The sequence below is a fragment of the Aquarana catesbeiana genome, linkage group LG12, assembly GCF_042186555.1.
Source record: "Aquarana catesbeiana isolate 2022-GZ linkage group LG12, ASM4218655v1, whole genome shotgun sequence".
NCBI lineage: Eukaryota > Metazoa > Chordata > Amphibia > Anura > Ranidae > Aquarana > Aquarana catesbeiana.
In genome coordinates this window covers 241,892,847-241,907,862 of record NC_133335.1, presented here as the reverse complement: position 1 = coordinate 241,907,862, position 15,016 = coordinate 241,892,847, and the positions used below count along the sequence as shown (strand labels likewise).

General features: G+C 47.6%; 1 pseudogene; it reads right to left on the bottom strand.

Moving 5' to 3' along the window:
• Positions 1-4,196: 4,196 nt before the first annotated feature.
• LOC141114635 (U2 spliceosomal RNA) lies at positions 4,197-4,301 on the bottom strand (annotated as a pseudogene).
• Between the last annotated feature and the right edge of the window lie 10,715 nt (positions 4,302-15,016).

Sequence of the window (15,016 nt, the reverse complement as noted above, 5' to 3'; positions counted from 1 at the left end):
ATTCGTAAATTGGTGTGCATCTTCCAAATTTGGCTTTTCCAGGGGTGATTTCCCCCCATCTGAACGCTATATCAAACACAGTTCCTAAATACTCATGTCTGATATAGCCTTCAGGTTTTACCTAATGTGAACTTTGTAAGTTCAAGTTTTTTGGCTTTCTTGTTGGTTTTACACAGGCCTGTTTTATCTGAAATGGTTATTTCGAGTTTTGATAATGCTACTGCAAAAATTGTTATACAACAAACATGTTGGTTTGTTTTAAAAACCTTTGGTAAATGCACATGTGATTGTGCAGGTATAAAAAAGTGGCTTACTCAAGAATGTGTGGATTATTGTCTCAACACTACAACACTTTTGGGGTGATGTAATTGCTGTTTTATGCAAAAATGGGGGTTATTTCCTAAGGGAAAATACACTTTGCACTACAAGTGCAGGTTCAGTGCAGTTGCAAGTGCACTTGTAGTGAAATGTGTTTTTGCATTTAGGAAGTACCAGCCAACAGTGTTTTTTATAAGGTTACCCAATCACGCCATTTTCTGCACTCCACACATTTCTGTCAGGGTCAGCTAAAACAAACACAAGCAGTAAATGGCCACAAAGAATTTCTTTTGGTTGTTTTTTATTTGAAAAAGGTGTCACAGATTGTCTGGCATATTGATAGCCCCCCTACCCGCAAAGAACTCCAGGTATCGTAACCGGACATCGCAGGCATTCAGGGAGGGCAAGCCAGGACGGCCGCTTTCAAGCGCCGTCAGTGTTGATGGATTTGGGATTCCGGCCTCAGGCCCAACTGAGCCAGCATAGTTGGCTGAATGTTTTCGTAGAAAATTATGGAGAACACAGCAGGCAAGTATTATATGGTTCAGTTTATACTCCGCCATATGGATGGGTGTCAGAAATAATCGGAACCGGCTGGCCATGATTCCAAATGTGTTCTCCACCACTCTTCGGGCTCTGGCCAGCCAGTAATTAAAAACCCTCTGTTCCGGGGTGAGGGTCCTCATCGGGAATGGCCGCATCAGGTGGTCCCCCAGCGCAAACGCTTCATCAGCAACGAACACAAATGGGAGACCTTCAACATTGTCCTCTGGAGGTGGCAAGTCCAAGCTGCCATTCTGGAGACGCCTGTAGAACTCTGTCTGCTCGATCACTCCACCATCGGACATCCGGCCATTCTTCCCCACGTCCACATACAAGAACTCGTAATTAGCCGACAACACCGCCAACATCACTATACTATTAAACCCCTTGTAATTATAATAGTATGACCCCGAGTTGGGTGGTGGGACGATGTGGACGTGTTTCCCATCAATTGCCCCTCCGCAGTTAGGAAAGTCCCACCGCTGGGCAAAGTGGGAGGCCACAGTCTGCCATTCCTGTGGCGTGGAAGGAAACTGTTGAGGAAAAAACAATAAACTTTACTATTTTTTCACAGAAACATGGCAAGCAGATTAGACACAAACATTATGGGGCAACCTCCAGATAGCATTTATTAAGGGGAATTTAACAACAAAGTATAAGGTACTCCTATCATATTCCCCCCCCCCCTCATGGGCCATTTCTAACATTATAGGGGGGGGACTCTTGGACAGGTAACCCTCTTCACTTCATTGAGAGATGAATGCCTAAATAATGGGTATTACTTGGAACAGCCCCTCCTTAGTTACACTATTGGCAGCCCACTGGACAGGTAAGAAGTGTCATAATACAAAGATATAAATACACACTGTACACATTTGAGCACATTTGGACATTCTGCTGTTACCTATCAAGATAATAATAGGATACAAAAACTTTAAACAGTACCATTGGAAAGTATACAGGCAGGCCCTTGCACTACATGCTTTGGGGAATTCATCCATAAATCTGAGCACTAAAGAGGTGGGTATAGTGTGTATGGGTTTGGCAAAGTCAGCAGATAGATGATTGAGGATAGATAGAGAATTGGGATCAGCTGACTTAGCAGTTGGGGGAGGGAGGGTTACAAAAAATTTGGGGACAGCACAAAAAAAACCCCTATTGCCCTCTGCCTGAATTTAAATCAAAAATAACATTTCCAAACATTTTATGGGGTGTTTAGGGTAAAGCACTACTATGGAGCTGAAAAAATACATTGTTAAGTGACTACATGAGGTGAATATAGGGCAGGAGACACCATGCTGGGGAGGTTATTGAAGGGCAAATATGTATGAAGGACCTAAAATAATAATTATATAAAAATCCAGCATGCATGAGGACAAAGGGGACATTCACAGCATATTACAATCATGGTAATTAGGGAATGAGGAAAGAAATACAATATATTAGCAAACATTCAATACCATAAAATGTGATATAAAAGGATAAAAATCTTACCTTCATATACTCCTTCTGCAGGACCTGGATGATAGCAGAACAGGTCTCTGGGATAATGATCCCCAGAGCCTGGGGGGAGATGCCTGTCGAGAACTTAAGGTCCTGCAGGCTTCTCCCTGTGGCCAAATACCGCAAGGTAGCGACCAACCTCTGCTCCGGAGTGATGGCTTGCCTCATGCAGGTATCCTGCCTGCTGATATAGGGGGTCAGCGAAGCCAACAAACGGTGAAACACGGGGTCCGTCATCCTGAGAAAGTTCCTGAAATCCTCAGGATTCTTCTCACGGATCTCACGGAGCAAAGGCATATGACAGAACTGGTCACGCTGAAGCAACCAATTCTTGGTCCATGAACTCCTCCCCACCCTGTTCATGGACTGGACTTGTGTCAAGGTCAGGACCCCAACACCAAGCCCCCGCACAGCACGAACTCTACGAGGAGTACGCATACGCAACATGGCTAGAAAACGGTCGGCTGCTCAGAACGAAGTAACAGAACGCACTGAAGAACAGCAAGGCCTGTGAAGATTGACCTGAAAACCAGTAACGAACGAACAAGAATACAGTGACTAAAGTCACGCGGAACTTGCTGCACGCACTGAAGAGCAGATACAAACCCACAAGCACAAACTGAACGTCAGAAAACGATCTGAAAGCCACGAGTCTGAAAAAGCGTGAATCGTCTCTCACCAAACTTTTACTAACACGAGATTAGCAAAAGGAGCCCAAAGGGTTTTTTTTTTTTTTTTTTTTTTTTTGAAAGCCTATGGCGTGCAAAACACACCCAAAAACTTCACCCGGTGCATAAAAAATGTGCACACACATAAAGAGTGCTCACAAAAAAGTGCAACGGGTACACAAGACGTGCCAATTCCCTGATCCCCCGGGGCGTTAGGCTCCTGCGGGGACAAAGGTACTTACTATGGTCTCTCTGGCCGAAACCAGACAGACCCCGTTCTCTGGAGGGCCTGCCGAAACAGGACCCACCCAAGTACTAGGTGAGGCTCCCCCGAAGGGAGACCCCATGAGAGAGGGCGAACTAAGCCAAAAGGCCATGTCCACCCCTTCCCAAGACTTTCAGGGCTGGCCCGAGGACCCGCATCCTTACTCATCACACTGTGGGACAAACGTGACAAAAACAAGACGTGACAGACTACACAGGTTTCAATCAAAATAAATAAAAAGTGGGGGAAGGGATAGTGGAGAGGAGAGTGAAAAGAAGTGGCCATTGTGTAACACAATGACCAGGCCCTCCGGCCAGGAATAAAAAATTCCTCTGGTCCTAGCCAAAAGGCCCGGCCCAAGAGGCAGGTGCAAAAAAAGCTGTGTTATGGTGCAGTGACCGTGGTGCCCAAAATCAAAGTGTCTGCCACACACAGTGATCCTAAGGCACCCCTGGACTGCCACTCCAGGGGCACTACTCCATAGGCTTTCAAGACCTACCCTGGCCCACAGCCCAGACCACAGCAGCCCCCACCGCAGACAGAAAAGGCATGAGGTTCAGGAAGCTTGGTGAGAGTCCCTGCCCCGTAGGCTCCACCGCACTCCCATCACCCCCTCCAATTTCACATTCGGGTAAATGGATACTAGCCACTCCCCCCTTCCGTACAAAAGGGGAGTAGGCGTTCTCCTACCCAAATAACTGTCAGCAGCTAGAGCTACCACAATCCAGGCCAGAAGGCCAGGGACCCGACCCTTCAGCCAGACCAAAATGCAGCACCCATCCCTACCAGGAGCACCCTTCCAGACGGCTCAGACTCAACCATTGGCCGGTCCCCAGTATACTTTCGGGCAACTCGGCGTAGTCCCTGCTGAGTATCGCCTTTCCAGGTACTATGACACCATTGGATTTGCTGGCCCTCCCCAACGAGAGTGACACAGCGCCTCCTCTGGAAACTGATAAGAACAGATACTACACTTGATCTTAGCCAAAAGGCCGAGAAGCGAGCCCAAAGGGTGCCGCGCTTGGTTCTGAACCAGCCTTTTCTAGTCTCGTCGTACGTGGTGTACGTGACCGCGTGGTTGTCGATCGGAAATTCCGACAACTTTGTGCGACCGTGTGTAGGCAAAACAAGTTTGAGCCAACATCCGTCGGAAAAAATCCGAGGATTTTGTTGTCGGAATGTCCGAACAAAGTCCGACCGTGTGTACGGGGCATAACACATGAATATGCTTTGATCTAAACCATTCCATTGTATCTCTGGCTGGATGTTTCGGGTCGTTGTCCTGCTGGAAGGTGAACCTCCGCCCCAGTCTCAAGTCTTTTGTAGACTCTAACAGGTTTTCTTCTAAGATTGTCCTGTATTTGTCTCCATCCATCTTCCCATCAACTCTGACCAGCTTCCCTGTCCCTGCTGAAGAAAAGCATCCCCACCACATGATGCTGCCACCACCATGTTTCACGGTGGGGATGGTGTGTTCAGGGTGATGTGCAGTGTTAGTTTTCTCTATCTGGCCGCAGCTCCCAGACTCAGCGGACCAAGTGAGATACAACAGAAAACAACAACATAGGGGGCGCTGTTTGGAGAACCATCTTTCTAATAAGAATAAAAGACCCTCTTCACAACAAGATATCAGATTTATCACAGGGTTCAACAGTTTAGATCCATTACTAGAGTCATGAAAAAAAAAAACATTGGCACGTCCTTCAGTCTGATCCCACCTTAGGACCTCACCTTCCAGACGTACCCCAGGTGGTCTTTAAGAGTAGACATGTGCGGTTTGTTTCGTTCCGAGATAAAATTCGGACAAATTTTTGTTTTTCGGAAATTCGGATGTGTCCGAATTTCCGAATTACAGTTGTACCGAATTTAAACGAATCCGAAATAATGAAAAAAAAAAAGTCTAACAAAACTTGAATCTTTTTCGAATAGTTTTCGAACTCGAATAGTTTTTGAATTCTAATAGTTTTCCAATTTTCAAAAGAGAACAAAATAGAATAGAAAATAAAGGAATAGAATAGAAAAAAATAATAATAGACTAAAAAAAAAGAATATAACAGATAATAAAAGAATAGAGTAAAACAGAACAAAATAGAATAGAAAATAAAAGAACAGAATAGATTAGAATATAACAGACACAAATAGAATAGAATAACATAACCATCTTCTGAAATTTGAATTTCAAATTGAACAAATTTGAATTTGAGTACATAAGAAAAGAATAGAATAGAAAAAAAAGAATGAATAGAATAGACTATAAATAAAATAGAAAAGAAACTTTTCCCCCAAATTCAAATAAAATGAATTCTATCGTGGATATACGTCGGTCCTTTGACCTTAAATATTGTTGTTATGGCAGCAGTATAGACATGAATACCACCAAAAGAAAGCTCAATTGGTGGGGAAAAAAGGACATCAATTTTGTTTGGGTACAACGTCGCACGACCGCGCAATTGTCAGTTAAAGCGACGCAGTGCCGTATCGCAAAAAATGGCCTGGTCATTAAGGGGGGTAAATCCTTTCCGGGGCTGAAGTGGTTAAACTTCTCCTCACCTTTATCCCTGACCTGTCTGGTGTGTTCCTTGGCCTTCATGATGCTGTTTGTTCACTAAGGTTCTCTAACAAACCTCTGAGGGCTTCACAGAACAGCTGTATTTATACTGAGATTAAATGACACACAGGTGGACTCTATTTACTAATCAGGTGACTTAAGAAGGCAATTGGTTCCTCTAGATTTTAGTTAGGGGTATCAGAGTAAAGGGGGATGAATACAAATGCCCCCCCCCCACACTTCTCACATATTTATTTGTATCATTTATCATTTTCCTTCCACTTCACAATTATGTGCCACTTTGTGTTGGTCTATCACATAAAATCCCAATAAAATACATTTACGTTTTTTGGTTGTAACAAAATGTGGGAAATTTCAAGGGGTGTGAATACTTTTTCCAAGTGCTGTATACGGTATATAACTGAAGCTCTCAAGTACATTAGAACAGGGACTGATTTTTTTTTTTTTTTTTTTTGATCTTTGCTTCTCAGGGAAAATGAAAACATGTAAAATGTGAGATGAAAATGAGAAATAGAAAATTGCCGCCTCCGGCTTGTCCAGACGCCGGCCGCCTCGGTCACGGAATTCGCTCCGTCCTTTTCAAGGTGCTTCTTATCTGCTCAGCAGCTGAACAGGATTCCTCGTAAAGAATAATTGATCTTCAGGCCGTCATCGTGTCACCGGGGTTTACATGACACCGACAAGGTCCCCTCTCCTTTGAAGCTGACTTAATAAAAGGCCGAGGGGGCTGACAACACGCTCCAAGGTCCGTCATGAGAGTACAGGAGGAAATAACTAACCTGATTTCACTAAGCTTCTCACATTGTGCATCAGAAGCAAGTCGGATAGAGCCCACCTCATTCTCTGGCTGGAGGACATCCAGCATCATCTAGCCCTCTCCTCCCCAGTTTGGCTGTCCCTGGCCCCACCCCTTTTCATGAATTGGATTCCAGTTCTTTCAATCATGGAGGCTCAGAGTCACATATGTATAGCTCCCAACTGTCCCGGATTTGGAGGGACTGTCCCTGATTTGGAGCAATGTCCCGGATTTGGAGGGACTGTCCCTGATTTGGAGGGACTGTCCTGGATTTGGAGGGACTGTCCCGGATTTGGAGGGACTGTCCCTGATTTGGAGCAATGTCCCGGATTTGGAGGGACTGTCCCGGATTTGGAGGGACTGTCCCTGATTTGGAGCAGTGTCCCGGATTTGGAGGGACTGTCCCTGATTTGGAGGGACTGTCCCGGATTTGGAGGGACTGTCCCTGATTTGGAGGGACTGTCCCGGATTTGGAGCAATGTCCCGGATTTGGAGTGACTGTCCCTGATTTGGAGCAATGTCCCGGATTTGGAGGGACTGTCCCTGATTTGGAGGGACTGTCCCGGATTTGGAGGGACTGTCCCTGATTTGGAGCAATGTCCCGGATTTGGAGGGACTGTCCCGGATTTGGAGGGACTGTCCCGGATTTGGAGGGACTGTCCTGTCCCTGATTTGGAGCAATGTCCCGGATTTGGAGTGACTGTCCCTGATTTGGAGCAATGTCCTGGATTTGGAGGGACTGTCCCTGATTTGGAGCAATGTCCCGGATTTGGAGTGACTGTCCCTGATTTGGAGCAATGTCCTGGATTTGGAGGGACTGTCCCTGATTTGGAGCAATGTCCCAGATTTGGAGGGACTGTCCCTGATTTGGAGCAATGTCCCGGATTTGGAGTGACTGTCCCTGATTTGGAGCAATGTCCCGGATTTGGAGGGACTGTCCCTGATTTGGAGCAATGTCCCGGATTTGGAGGGACTGTCCCGGATTTGGAGGGACTGTCCTGTCCCTGATTTGGAGCAATGTCCCGGATTTGGAGTGACTGTCCCTGATTTGGAGCAATGTCCTGGATTTGGAGGGACTGTCCCTGATTTGGAGCAATGTCCCGGATTTGGAGTGACTGTCCCTGATTTGGAGCAATGTCCCGGATTTGGAGGGACTGTCCTGGATTTGGAGGGACTTTCCCTGATTTGGAGCAATGTCCCGGATTTGGAGGGACTGTCCCTGATTTGGAGGGACTGTCCCGGATTTGGAGGGACTGTCCCTGATTTGGAGCAATGTCCCGGATTTGGAGGGACTGTCCCGGATTTGGAGGGACTGTCCCTGATTTGGAGCAGTGTCCCAGATTTGGAGGGACTGTCCCTGATTTGGAGGGACTGTCCCGGATTTGGAGGGACTGTCCCTGATTTGGAGGGACTGTCCCGGATTTGGAGCAATGTCCCGGATTTGGAGTGACTGTCCCTGATTTGGAGCAATGTCCCGGATTTGGAGGGACTGTCCCTGATTTGGAGGGACTGTCCCGGATTTGGAGGGACTGTCCCTGATTTGGAGCAATGTCCCGGATTTGGAGGGACTGTCCCTGATTTGGAGGGACTGTCCTGGATTTGGAGGGACTGTCCCGGATTTGGAGGGACTGTCCTGTCCCTGATTTGGAGCAATGTCCCGGATTTGGAGTGACTGTCCCTGATTTGGAGCAATGTCCCAGATTTGGAGTGACTGTCCCTGATTTGGAGCAATGTCCCGGATTTGGAGGGACTGTCCCTGATTTGGAGCAATGTCCCGGATTTGGAGTGACTGTCCCTGATTTGGAGCAATGTCCCGGATTTGGAGGGACTGTCCCTGATTTGGAGCAATGTCCCGGATTTGGAGGGACTGTCCCGGATTTGGAGGGACTGTCCCGGATTTGGAGGGACTGTCCTGTCCCTGATTTGGAGCAATGTCCCGGATTTGGAGTGACTGTCCCTGATTTGGAGCAATGTCCTGGATTTGGAGGGACTGTCCCTGATTTGGAGCAATGTCCCGGATTTGGAGGGACTGTCCCTGATTTGGAGGGACTGTCCTGGATTTGGAGGGACTGTCCCTGATTTGGAGCAATGTCCCGGATTTGGAGGGACTGTCCCTGATTTGGAGCAATGTCCCTCATTCCTCCTCATTTGTCCCTTAATGTCGGTCTGATCTATAGAGTTGTATATAAAATGCACTTTCGAAAAGTGTTTCCCAGGGCTAAACCTTTCATCTGATTTCTAAATTGCTGCATTTGTAAATATTAAAAGCCAATATAAAGGAATAGTAGTGGTTAAAAAAAGCACTTGTGGATTTAATTAACCTTTTATTTTTGGTTAATTCTCCTTTAAGGGGGTGTGGCAGGGGGGCGTGTCCTATGCCTACATACGTTCTCTTGTAGGTGTCCCTCTTTCCCATCTCAAAATGTTGGGAGGTGTGGATAGGGACGGTCTGTATGCAAATACCGCCTGCCTAGGAACGCCCCCCTCCCTCCAGAATTCCACCCATGCCGTCAAAGGCATTTTGATATTTGCATAACTCCTCCCATAAGCCAGCCCACTGCTTGCAGGAGTGATGGGCTCCAAAGAGGATTGGATTGTTTTCTCCTCCATTAGAATGAATGGAGCCGCTGCCGGCAGAAAGAAGAGGATCCGCTGAACACAGCCCTGGGCTGGGAAAAGGTTCCGCGGGGATGAAGTGGCTGCGACTGGAGGCGGGGTTCCCATGTATGTGGCCGCGGTACCAGTGGGGGGAGTCCGGTGAGGTTCCGTTCACCGATTCAGGTGCCAATTTTTACCTGAACCAGGCTGAAAAATGCACAGGACTCTTATTAAATGCGCACACGTGTGAAGCGGCTGCTCTGTGAAGGCTGCGAATCGGATGCAGTTCAAAACGCATTTGATTCACATACAGTATATGTGAACGGAGGCTTAAAGTGTTTGTGAGGGCAAAAAGTTTTTTTTTTTTACCTTCATGTATTCTATGCATGAGCGTGTCTGTATGCAGCAGCACCCCCGTCCCCCCTAATACTTACCCGAGCCCCCTCTCGATCCAGTAATGTCCACGAGAGCAGCGCCTCTCCAGGCACCCACACTCCTGACTGGCTTTTGGCTGCTGCTGTCAATCACAGCCAGTGAGCCAATCAGGGGGTGGAGGGGGGCGGGGCCAAGCCACGACTCCGTGTGTAAATAGCCACACAGATCCGTGGGGCGGGAGCGCATGGGTGCCCCCCCACCCCACCCCCACATAGCAAGCTGCTTGCAGGAGGGAGGAGCCAGGAGCCCCAAATTCGAAAGGAAATTCCAATACCTGTAATTTAATAGTTAGTTATTATTTCTGATTTTACTGATTTTCTCTTTTTTTTTTTTTTTTTTTTCAGATTTTCGAATTTTCGAATTTCAGAATTCCGGAAATTCGTCATTTTGGAAATTCGTCATTTCCGAATTTGTCAAAATTCGTTAAAACAAATTCGGAACTAAACGAATTGCACATGTCCAGTGACCCTGTGAGGTGCTCTCTGAACTCTGACGTTTTCTATAAGGCACTTTCTGAGAGATAGCAAAGACCCTCAATGGGCGTGTCTGGGAATTCCCAAGCCGGGGGGGGGGGGGGGAGGTTCCCAGATCACCAGATTGTTGGGGTGGTCTGGAGCACCACCCCCAGCGGGGACCTCCAATGTCAATGCTACGGGTTGTCCAGGTAAAGGGTTAAGGGCAATCTAACCAATTAGGACCCAGCGCCCGGCTTCCAGCATAATTATCCTCATACATATTAAAGCGATTCCGCCAAAGCGAGCGTGACAGAGAGATATTATACCATCACCAGCAACAAAAATACGATGAATAATTTATGGCCATCGATCCCGAGACCGTCAGAGTCCGTCAGGAATAGAAAATGAAGAGGAGCGAAGTCCGCCGCGGAATCCACAATGAAAACGGCGAGGAGGGAAAACTCTTTCTCTGTATCCGGAGTTCTCTGATCATCTACTTCTAACATTTGGGGGATTAAAATTGATGGATTCCAGAGCTCTGCGCGGCCACGCAAATTCCAAAAGTGACTGCAGCTGTGAGGGGGGGGAGAGAACTGGGGAGCATGAGGGGGTTTGGGGGTTGGGGGGTCCTATTTGCATCAGGTTACACCTGAAATTTGTCTGTAATGTGACACGGTGCAAAAGCCTTTGAAGCTGAACTCCAGGAACTGGGAGATTTTCTTGGCACACTCTGGTCCCCTTCGTACCAATTGATCATCGATTAATCACCACGACCTACCTGAGTATTGTTGGTGACCATGTCCATCCCTTTATGACTACAGTGTCCCCATCTTCTGATGGCTCCTTCCAGCAGGATAATGCACCATGTCACAAAGCTCCAATCATCTCACCACTGGACAATGAGGTCACTGTACTCCAATCATCTCACCACTGGACAATGAGGTCACTGTACTCCAATCATCTCACCACTGGACAATGAGGTCACTGTCCTCCAATCATCTCACCACTGGACAATGAGGTCACTGTACTCCAATCATCTCACCACTGGACAATGAGGTCACTGTCCTCCAATCATCTCACCACTGGACAATGAGGTCACTGTACTCCAATCATCTCACCACTGGACAATGAGGTCACTGTCCTCCAATCATCTCACCACTGGACAATGAGGTCACTGGACTCCAATCATCTCACCACTGGACAATGAGGTCACTGTCCTCCAATCATCTCACCACTGGACAATGAGGTCACTGTCCTCCAATCATCTCACCACTGGACAATGAGGTCACTGTCCTCCAATCATCTCACCACTGGACAATGAGGTCACTGTCCTCCAATCATCTCACCACTGGACAATGAGGTCACTGTCCTCCAATCATCTCACCACTGGACAATGAGGTCACTGTCCTCCAATCATCTCACCACTGGACAATGAGGTCACTGGGCTCCAATCATCTCACCACTGGACAATGAGGTCACTGTACTCCAATCATCTCACCACTGGACAATGAGGTCACTGTACTCCAATCATCTCACCACTGGACAATGAGGTCACTGGACTCCAATGGTCTCCACACTCACCACATCTCCTCCAATAGAGCACCTTTGGAATGTGGTGGAATGTGAGTATCGGGAGGTGGTCACCATTTCGAGATCAGGGAGTTGTCCTCGACAGCTCAGTCTCGGTGTTGGGAGCGATGCAGACGCACGCTCTTAGCACGGAAACCTTTGCCGCCCTTGTCGCTTAACGTGCGGCGCGCGGGTGTAAAAAGGCCGCCCTCTTTGCTGACGCACAGATTGGGTCTTCATGGACATCGAGAGGTTAAGCAAACCGATTTCTGTGGTTTTTGGTTCTGTAACAAAACAAGGCAGTTCAGTCGCTCTGATCAACGCTGTGAGAAGAACGCTTGGCGCTTGTTTGAGAGACAATTAAATCCGCAGTTATTCTATTTATAAAATTCTTTGTAATTAACAAGGCCGCATAGCGATGAAACGAAGCAGCTCATTAAACCTTCCATGTTTGGTGTCACCTCTGGATCACCCTTACAGGGGGGGGGAGGGGTTTGTATCGCCTTCAGCGTGTTTCGTCTCTTCTCTCCAGAATAATTGCACACATTGCATTCCTCCACCGTGTTGTTTTATTGTTTTTTTTTTCCACAATAAAGTATAGTAGATATTGAAAATACCCAATAAGCAAACATTTAACAAGAGGTAACATGTTACAACAGATATGATAAGCGTTGACAAGCATATGAGTGATGGCAACACATATTATAAAGTTCTTTTCATAGGAAAGCTGAATAACTGAAAATAAACAGAATATAAATCAAGAGTAAAAATAGAATAGAATAGGACTTTGTATGTAGGGTTTAAACAAGAATATATACCACTGATTCAAAAAAATGGTGATATCCCATCCCCCACACCATTACACCCCCACCACCAGCCTGAACCGGTGATATCCCATCCCCCACACCATTACACCCCCACCACCAGCCTGAACCGGTGATAAACCCATCCCCCACACCATTACACCCCCACCACCAGCCTGAACCGGTGATATCCCATCCCCCACACCATTACACCACAACCACCAGCCTGAACCGGTGATCTCCTATCCCCCATATCATTACACCCCACCACCAGCCTGAACCAGTGATACCCCATCCCCCACACCATTACACCCCCACCACCAGCCTGAACCAGTGATATCCCATCCCCCACACCATTACACCCCCACCACCAGCCTGAACCGGTGATATCCCATCCCCCACATCATTACACCACCACCACCAGCCTGAACCGGTGATATCCCATCCCCCACACCATTACACCCCCACCACCAGCCTGAACCGGTGATACCCCATCCCCCACACCATTACACCCCCACCACCAGCCTGAACTGGTGATATCCCATCCCCCACACCATTACACCCCCACCACCAGCCTGAACCGGTGATACCCCACACCATTACACCCCCACCACCAGCCTGAACCGGTGATTCAAGGCAGGATGGTTCCATGTGCCAAATTCTGACCCCGCCATCTGAATGTTGGAGCTGAAATCCAGACTCATCAGACCGGGCAACATTTTTCCAATCTTCTATTGTCCAGTTTTGGTGATCCTGTGCTACATGCAGGGCGCCGGACCCATGGCTTTCAATGTTTTTTTTTTTTTTTGAAGCACATGTACAGAGCCAGAGCCTCTAATTGGCTTTAAAAAAGGGTGGGCTCGGGGCGCAGAGCACTGCACCCTAAGCCTGCCCAGTTGTGTGACAATTGCGAATTATTATTCGCTATTGTCTGCCTGATTCTCCTCCCACCCAATCAGGTATGGGGTCCTGAGACCCGATTGGCCAAGAGGAGGAGACACAGTGGGAAGCCGCTGAGGAGGAGACGCAGGGGGAAGCCACTGAAGCTGCCATGAGCTAGATGGGTTAAGTGCGAGGCTGGTGGCTGACGGGCGAGCGATGGGAGGGGGAGTGTTGTTTGTTGTATTGCCAAGCGACCGATCGACAGGGGGGTGCATAATTTGACTAATTGTGTCAGAAACCATGAAATCAGACCGAGACAGAAGTACAGTTAAATCACACTTGTTTAATAATAAAAGTAAATAGAACAAACATAGTCAAAACATAGGCAGAGTTCAGGAACCGGAACGGATAATCAGACAAGCCAAAACGTCAGGGAGCCGGAGATGAGCGTAGTAAAACAGCAAGCAGGATCTGGAGCCAGAAGGGATGTCAGCCAAGCCTAGTCTTTTAACAGGAATGCAGGAGAGCGTCTCTGTGATGTTGACCAAGGCGAAGGCGGAGATCGTTTGGACTGGACGGCTTAAGTAGGCAGGACTGACGAGCAGGATCATCAACAGCTGAATAACTGTAGAGAGATAGGAGCTGGCAATTAGCCGACAGCTGAGTGGCCAGCTCAGAAAAGGAAGGGCTGATCCCAGCCCTGACAGATTGACTGGGGCAGGGGTGAGGTTGGCTTGTTTGCCACCCCCCAAAAAATAGAGCACCAACTGCCACTTCCCCAACACGTTTCGCCCCGCCCACGCGTCTTACCAATGGGCAGGTGTGTGGCGTGGGCGGAGTCTAGGCTGAGGCTGCTTCCACTCTTTACGTGAGGGTTTTGTGTGATGTGCAGCTCCTGGGACTTGTTTTCCTTCCTGGATTTCCACTGCCAATACTTACGGTCTTATCATCGCGTTTCGGGAGCCTTGGTCTGTTCTCTGCATAGCTTTCAATCCATTCAAAGGTGAACCCTCATACAACTCCCGCTACGTCTAATCCTTTGCAGATAATTACTGTAGCTCATACCAGGGCCGTCTTTAACACAGGGGCAAAAGGGGCAGCTGCCCCGGGCCCAGTCATTGTTGCGGGGCCCAAGGCAGCTTGAGCCTGCACTGCCCACAAATAGTTGATATATGGATTCAGGAGGGCCCAGGAAAATGTTTGCTCTGAGTCCAATCAATTTTAAAGATGGCCCTGGCTCATACCATATTAGACCTCAACGGGTTGTTATATTTGTCCTATTCATTTCATTCTTTCTGTTTTGTAATGATAAAACTTATAGATAAAGAATGCAAAAATTATATAATTGAATTCATTTTTTTGTACCTGGAGTTCAGCTATAAAAGTAAATCTAATAAATCAGACTCGGGAAGATCGGAGCTCAGGAGGACGGTGGGGCAGTGGGGGGCCCGCCGAGCTAATTGCGGTGGTATCAGGAGTGAAAAATGTTCTGGCGAGGATTCACCTAATTAATGAACTAACAAAACAGTGTGAAAACACCGACTGGAGTAATCGGTAATCAATGCGTCTCGCAGGAGAGCTGCAAATCACTGCGGCTGATGATATTTGTAAC